This window comes from Palaemon carinicauda, chromosome 12, assembly GCF_036898095.1.
Source record: "Palaemon carinicauda isolate YSFRI2023 chromosome 12, ASM3689809v2, whole genome shotgun sequence".
In the NCBI taxonomy this organism is placed as follows: domain Eukaryota; kingdom Metazoa; phylum Arthropoda; class Malacostraca; order Decapoda; family Palaemonidae; genus Palaemon; species Palaemon carinicauda.
This window is the reverse complement of record NC_090736.1, coordinates 110966220-110973719: the sequence shown is the minus strand read 5'-3', so window position 1 is coordinate 110973719 and position 7500 is coordinate 110966220. Positions and strand designations below refer to the sequence as shown.

Below are 7500 nucleotides of genomic sequence, written 5' to 3'. Positions count from 1 at the left end.
ACGCTGTGTATTTCTCTTTTCAACTTTTGCCTCTTCGTAATTATATATATTTTTTTTACATCTTCCTTTCAAAACACTCTGATTAATATTATTTTCATCTTTTTTGTCTATCTCTTTAGCAACATCGTTACTATCATAACCATTATATTTTTGTAAAGTGAGCGGACATTTACACATTCTTCAATAATCACTGCTTAGGTTCATCGAGGAAGGTATCATGGTTGGGAGTGTGTTTGCATTCAGAGCTACAATGAATGTTTGTTGATCTCATTCACCCCGATGATGGTTCAGTTTTTTTTTTTTTTTTTTTTTTTTTTTTTTTTTTTTTTTGCCTCAGTCCTAACAGACAGGTTTAGCGAACACTTTTGCTTACATATATGTTTTGATGTTATCTCATGGGTAGGGTATGGAGTGGTTTATCTGAGAAGTATGCTCTTACGCTGCCGATGGCGATACATGTGAATTTCTTTTTTCGACGCATTGTATGTTTATAATATTTTGTAGTAGTACTTTCTTAGCATTCAGTTGCAGTTAATAAATAAAAAAAAATAACATGAACATATGGCACTCATGCTGGCGAAAAAGGGGGTAAGTCCAAAATGGAACTTTTGAGAAAATTGCATTTAAAGTTTTCAAATGCATTCAATAAATCACTGATAGAAGATACCGATATGAACTCTTTACTAAATTTAAAGGATTTGAGGTATTTTTCATGCACTATGAAGACATTAATATATTCAAAGTTCTTATGTACTTTTAAGGACTTACCTCTCTTTGACCATTTTTTTATCAGTACATATCACTTTTTGACCAAGACTTGCCCCTTTTTAACCACTTTGTTATCATTACATATCATACATATCCCTTATTAACCTCATTGACCTACTTGTCACATAGGTCTTTTTAGTCTAATTAAATACATTTTTATGATACTATAACTTTATTTTGTAAAGAAAATACCGCTGATGATAATTTTCATTTCTCAAGAGGGCCTATTTATTTATAATAAACGGTTAAATAACAAGTTAAGTTGGCATTGCATAATCATACAAAAACAAAAGGAATATTTTTCTCAAAAATAAAATTTTACAATTTTTCAAAGACTCATCTAGGTATAATAAACCGTTACAGAAATACAGTTTTAGTACAGTCAATTCATTGAAGAAAATTAGGTTACCATAAAAAAAAAATTCCCAGAGACTTACCTAGGTATGATAAAATGTTGAAACAAAAATTCCCAGAGACTTATCTAGGTATAATAAAATGTATAAAAATAAATTCCCAGATACTTATCTAGGCATAATGAAATGTCAAAAAATTATTTCCTCAGAGATTCATCTAGTTAAAGAAATACAACTTTAGTTAGCATTGCATAGGTGTAAAAAGCTATAAATTGCTTTATTCAACAAATTCCTCTAAGTCAGGATCACAATCCTGAACATTATTCATATCTGGTAGTGCCTTATAAAAATCGTGAAACATAGGATCAACCAAAGGCAATAGATCAATTAAGTCCTTCTTTTTTCTTTAGTGATAGGCAGTAATGAATGATATTCCTTTTTGACATCTATCAAATTTGGATTATCCTGTCCTCTTCTATTCATATCTACTTGTTCAAACGCCTCCTCGTTTGAAAGAGATCGTTTATACAACAAAATTCCAATGGGGCGCTGATACCTGAACCACTGGCACTGTGACCCGTTAAATTTGTCATTATTGTTGTTCTTTGATCTTTTTACCAGAGGGCCTTTAAATAACTGTGCGTAATCATAAAAGTCCTCCTGAGTCATTGCATGAACCTGAAATCTTCTTCCTGCCAATCTTACCAGCTGGTACCAGTCACGAGGATGGTGGATTGAAGTGGCTCTTTTTTTCCTTGAGTGTTTCAATGACAGAGTGGTCGGAGTCACACTCCATGTGTGAATGACCGGAAATGAGAAATTTGTGATCTATTGTCAGTATATTAGGAAATTTGGACAATGCATGCATAAACATAGCAGCCATATGGGAATTTCTATTCTGTCCAGCGCAAGCATCAGAATAAAAAATTACGTGCTGGACATCACTGGGCAAATTCTGCAAGATATTCATTAGACAAGATGCTATTTGATTGGCACCTCTAGCAGCAATGGTTTCATGCCACATAAAACAGTCCACTTTTTTATTGACATTATTGTGAACAGTGAGATTGTATGTCCACAACAAGCGCTTATAAAAAGCTACGGAAGAGCTGGGGAGACACTGTTGTAAGTCAAATGTGTATGTTGCAAATGAGGGATTTTTGCAAGCTAACTTTGTATCATCTCTTTTACGACTATAGGCATTTTCAGCTCTTAACAGATGACTTTCTTTTTCGGCTTGTAGACGTTCTTTCTCTTCAGGGGTATTGGTGATATCTAATTGCATCTTTAATACATCGCAGCATCGCAGGTATGACATGTGTCTATTTTAGGCTGTTTGAAACTCAAGTTATGACAATGAAATCTTTTCTCATATGTAAAGCGTGTTACTGAGGACTCTGGGTAGCGTTCTTTAAACAACGAATACATTTTTGCTAATGTAAGTGTTGATGACAAATACTTTTTGAAGGAGTGTGCCCTAGAATAATGACTCTCGTATGCTGGAAATGATTTGATATGATCATCAATTTTAGAAAGTTCCTCTTCTTTAATACGACGTAGATTTGGAGTTGTTCCTCTCCTATCCCCTCGGCTCACTCCAGAGGCAGTTTCCTTTTTCTTTTTCTGTAATACTTCCAAGAATTTTTTGGTTTCACCAAACACCCTCAAAAAGCATTTTTGACAAATTGGATGTCTTTTCATTTGAATTTCTAAGGCATACTCGTAGGTTACATCTCGCACTCTAATGTTTTCGCCGCCTCCATCTCTTAGGCGGGTACGTAATGGGTTCTTTGGTGTAATAAGAGTTGCGAGGTAGTTTCTTCTTGAATCTACTGAGCCCAAATCCCAATATTCAATGATTAATATTTGCAGATCTTCATCATTGAAACGCTCGGAGCATTTCAATCTACATTGCTTTAGTAGACTTTGTTTTCTAGCGGAAACTAATTTACCTGATGCAGTCGTATACGATTTACCGGTCTGTCGACACTCTTTTCTCTCTCTTCGTGCTCTTCTGAGTACCTTTTCATTGGAGTTTGGCAAGGTTGTTCATCTCTTTGATTTTCAGCTTTTTGACTGCCCTCTTCCTCTCTTGGATGTTCTGCTTCTTGATTGCGCTTAAGTCTAATCTCATGCTTACTGTTATTTTCACGAGAGATTGTGGACGAAGACGATACACTGCAGGTTTCATCAGTAACTTCAAAATTTGGATCTTTTACACTATCATCATCATCATAGAAATTATCAGGCGTCTCATCATAATCTGTTATAAAAGTATTCAGACTGTGTTAATATCAACAATAACTTTAACATTATACTTGATTTTAAAATTAATTTTATATTTTTGTTTTGTTATTCTGAACAACCGTGCTCCTGCCTTCCACACAATTACATTGAAAAATCATGAAAAATGACAAATGACAACATACATTGCAAAAATATAATTTCTACAAAGTTCGTGTTTTGTCAGTACCTATAAAATAGTGAAAAACTCATTTTTGGATGCTTTTAACTAAAAATCTAACCATTTCTCTGACAAACGATTGTGATTTTCAAATTCTATGAGCAAAAGTACATAAAAAATTCTAGTTACAATGAAATTCAGTGTCGACCACCAAACACGAGAGATCCGTTCATATAAAAAAAAAATTTGGCTCTTCACAATAGAGCTGCCGTGAAGGCAGAAGCTCATTTTGTAAGGCGAATTTTAAGCCTAACTAAAATTGTTAGGCTCATAAACAAAGTTCCTACTATTGTTTACCACTGGTTAATAAACAAAGTTGATGCTATTTATGCAGAATCTAAGAAATGACATATCCCTTTTTGTCTGAATAATGAACATCTCAAACCACAAACACTAACAAATATGACGTGTTACCATACTTTCATTTCCGATAGAAATAACTATTAAAATCATTTAAAACACATAAAAAAAATTGCACTACAAGTAGATTTCCCGTCAAAAGGAAATCACTGCTCGGAATTAGAGGTGTCCCACTAAACTGCAGGCATCCGAGGAACATCAATAACGTACCTTCATTTCTTTCCTCTCCAAAGTTATTAGCAATAAGCCAGTGTTTGACATTACTTTGGCGGTTTTCCAGGTCCATTTTTCTTCTTTTTTCTGCATTTTCGTGTAATGCTTTGTCAAGAATTTGACGAGCACGTGATTTAGATACATCTATCACCAAAACCATTTTCAATTTACATCTATACACAAGTTCATAATATTAGAATCTTATAAATTACTACACTCCTGCAATGAAAGGCGAGTTGTAATCAACACTGGTTAATACACGTTCAGAACGACGACACAGCTTACAACACTTCATATCTCTCTCTCTATCTAGTGCGTGCTGATGTGCCAAGCCGCACTTAGGTAGAGGGAACGCGTTTGGGCCCTGTCTCGGGCAACAATAATACACATTCGTGGAGTGCATTAGCTGCTAGGCCTACTGGGATTAATACTGGCATATTAAATGAAGAAGAAGAGTTTGTTTACTTAACCCCTTTTGACCTATATTGAAAACGTAGTTAAAAAGGGGGTATGTATCACTTACCTCTTTGTTCGCCAATATAATGCTATGAATTTTAATGAAAATGTGGTTAAAAAGGGGCATGTTCTACTTACCCCCTTTTTCGCCAACAGAATGATGCTGCATGTAGTTATCCCATAAAAAGACTTTTTGACATACTGACTAACATATTCACAGTACAATTACCCCCTTTTTTCCAGCATAGTAGCCCGTTTTAGCAACATTTTGGCAGTCATAACTCATTTAGGCCATTTTTTGGACTTACCCCCTTTTTCGCCAGCATGAGTGATGGATATTTTCGATTTGCTGCCTTCCCCCATCCAACCATCATTCCCCAAGTGTTATCACGCTAGAGCCTTTTATTCCATATATCAAACGGAGCTAAAGGGCTAAGAATATTGAAGGGTTAAAGCAAGATAATAAAGTTACATAAGGTAATGGAGCTTTCCGTAATATTAATAAAGAATTTTGGAGGTATAAACATAATTAGTATAACTTGGAATAATTATTATACGTTATATATTGTAAAAGATTTTACTAAAATGTGAATTATGAAATTCACCATACTCTCCTAACACCATTTGAGGCATTGACGGACTGAAATAAATATAACAAAGGAAAGGACACTTTCATGATTGCATTACTTTTTTGGAGTCTTGTAACGCAAGAAGTGCATTAACAAATATTAAAAATGGTATAGTATCTGGCAGTGTAAACTTATGTTTTAGTCGAAACAACATGTATTATGGATTGGACTTTTTTTCCGAAAGCTCCTGACGACATGCGAATGTTTAGGAAGTTACTGAAAGGTCACATCCATGACCCTTTTTGTTATGTTGCTTCATACAGGGAGGGCTTTGTAAATATCAACATAAGATACGAGTGCCTGAAGAAAAAGTTGGTACAATTCCACAAGGTAACCTGAAACGCAAGGCTTGATTTGCTAGTTAGGGCTGGGAATTAAACACTAGCAGCTCGGCGTTATAATTTTCAACCCTCTTCCTCTGATATATTTGAAAAGGTTTCTCCACACCAAAATTTTAATCATGCTAATAGGGATCTTTAGGTATTCTCAGGAGAAGATATATCAAAGTATAGTCCTACTATTTCAAATGTTAGGAAACTGAAATGCAAAAACAGTGAAATCTTATTACCCTTTCTGCTCAACATTCCTACCAGACTACATAAAAATTAAAAAGTTAATCATTTCCGTAAAATAAATTATCTACCCATGGAGTGTTTTAAGTGTTATGATTATGGCCAACATGGGAGAATAAGTTTTAACTGTTCCAAACTCCATGATATCTCTTTAGAATTCAAAGGAGATAAATATTGTTTCAACTATGATGGAACTCATTCACAAAACTTGAGACAATGTCTTATATACAAGCTTGGAAACCTATAATTGAAGCTGCCAATGATATATAAATCATCTTTTGTTAAGCTACGAAATTTTGGGAGGGATAATAGTTCAACTTTTGCTACTGCGGTACGCAATCCAACAGATTTGTTTGACTAATTCAAGAACTGCTCATCTTTCTGCTGCTGCTAAATCTCAGCATACTGAAAAAAAGCCCATCTTCATCATCATGTTCCTCAAAATTCAACCATCTAAAGAATTATATTGCTCAGCTTCACCAGGAACAAATACAAAGTCAAACAATTTGAAATTTTTCCATCCTTCTTTTATCATTAGTACGAGACCATCACCTAAAGAAATGCATTCTAACAGGTTAACTAAAAGAACAAATGGCAGTTCTACAGAAATTTAACAAATCAAGTAAAAATCACAGGTAAAGAACAGGTTTGACACACTGCCCACTTCTGATAACCCCAGTGATGTAGTAGCTCCTCGTGAAGTAGAGATGGGTGATCAAGTTCCACAAAAATAGAAATCTGAGAGGAAAAAACCACTTTTGAAAATGGAACTCCTCCAAAATCTAAAAAGACAATAATGAAGAAAATTGGAGTGACGTATCGTCTAAGTCTATCATAAAGGAGGATTTGGTGGCTGATGTAACAAGTTAATCTGTTACAGGAACAAAAAGGGACTTGACCTCCCGCTCTTAAATCTAAGCCCAACATAATGATTAACCAAGCTATCAAACGTGTAGTAAAGTCGAGGTCATCAATAACTCTTATGATGATCAAGAAGCTGAATGGAACACAATTGATTATGTATAATTTGAAGAAATAAATCAATCTCCGGTAATTGGAATCTCCGGTAAAGGTCTGGTTTTACATAAAATAAAGTAACTCACAAAATATCATTCGGGTGAAATGAATACTTTATTTAAAAATTTCATAAAGTTAAACAGACCTGATTGATTACTGTGTCAGAGCAAAAGCAAAAACCTATATGGATATCTATTGAACCCATGGTGCTGATTTTATGTGTGTTAACAATATAAAGAGGCGTGCAGCAGACATTGTTCATTTTGAAATATTTCTCAGATAATCCTAATGTAAATGACTGTAAGGCAGTGCATCATAATCAAATTGGACCAAAAAAAAAAGATTAAAAAATTAACGTTACTGTAGCTAAAAAGTCACAAAACTGCAGCATAATTAATATAAATAATACTCTGCAGGGTAGAATCCATCCCCATTCCCTTAATATTCAATGTATACATATTTCAGTCAAATATTTTTAGTCCTAACACCCATATATGCCTACAGCATTTCTCTTATGAAATATATATAACTATACTCAAGAGTCACCATAAACAAATTGCCTTGGAATATTTTTCAGAGGAAAGGACTTAATTAGCCTATATATGTGTTTATGGCTCTAAATCTTCAATGGATACTGCCTATACTGCAGTATTTTCACACATTCTAAA

The 7500-nt window shown here is 34.2% G+C and overlaps 1 pseudogene; it reads right to left on the bottom strand.

Annotated features, from left to right (window-relative positions):
* Positions 1–2333: 2333 nt before the first annotated feature.
* Positions 2334–4300, bottom strand: LOC137650617 (uncharacterized; annotated as a pseudogene).
* Positions 4301–7500: the final 3200 nt, after the last annotated feature.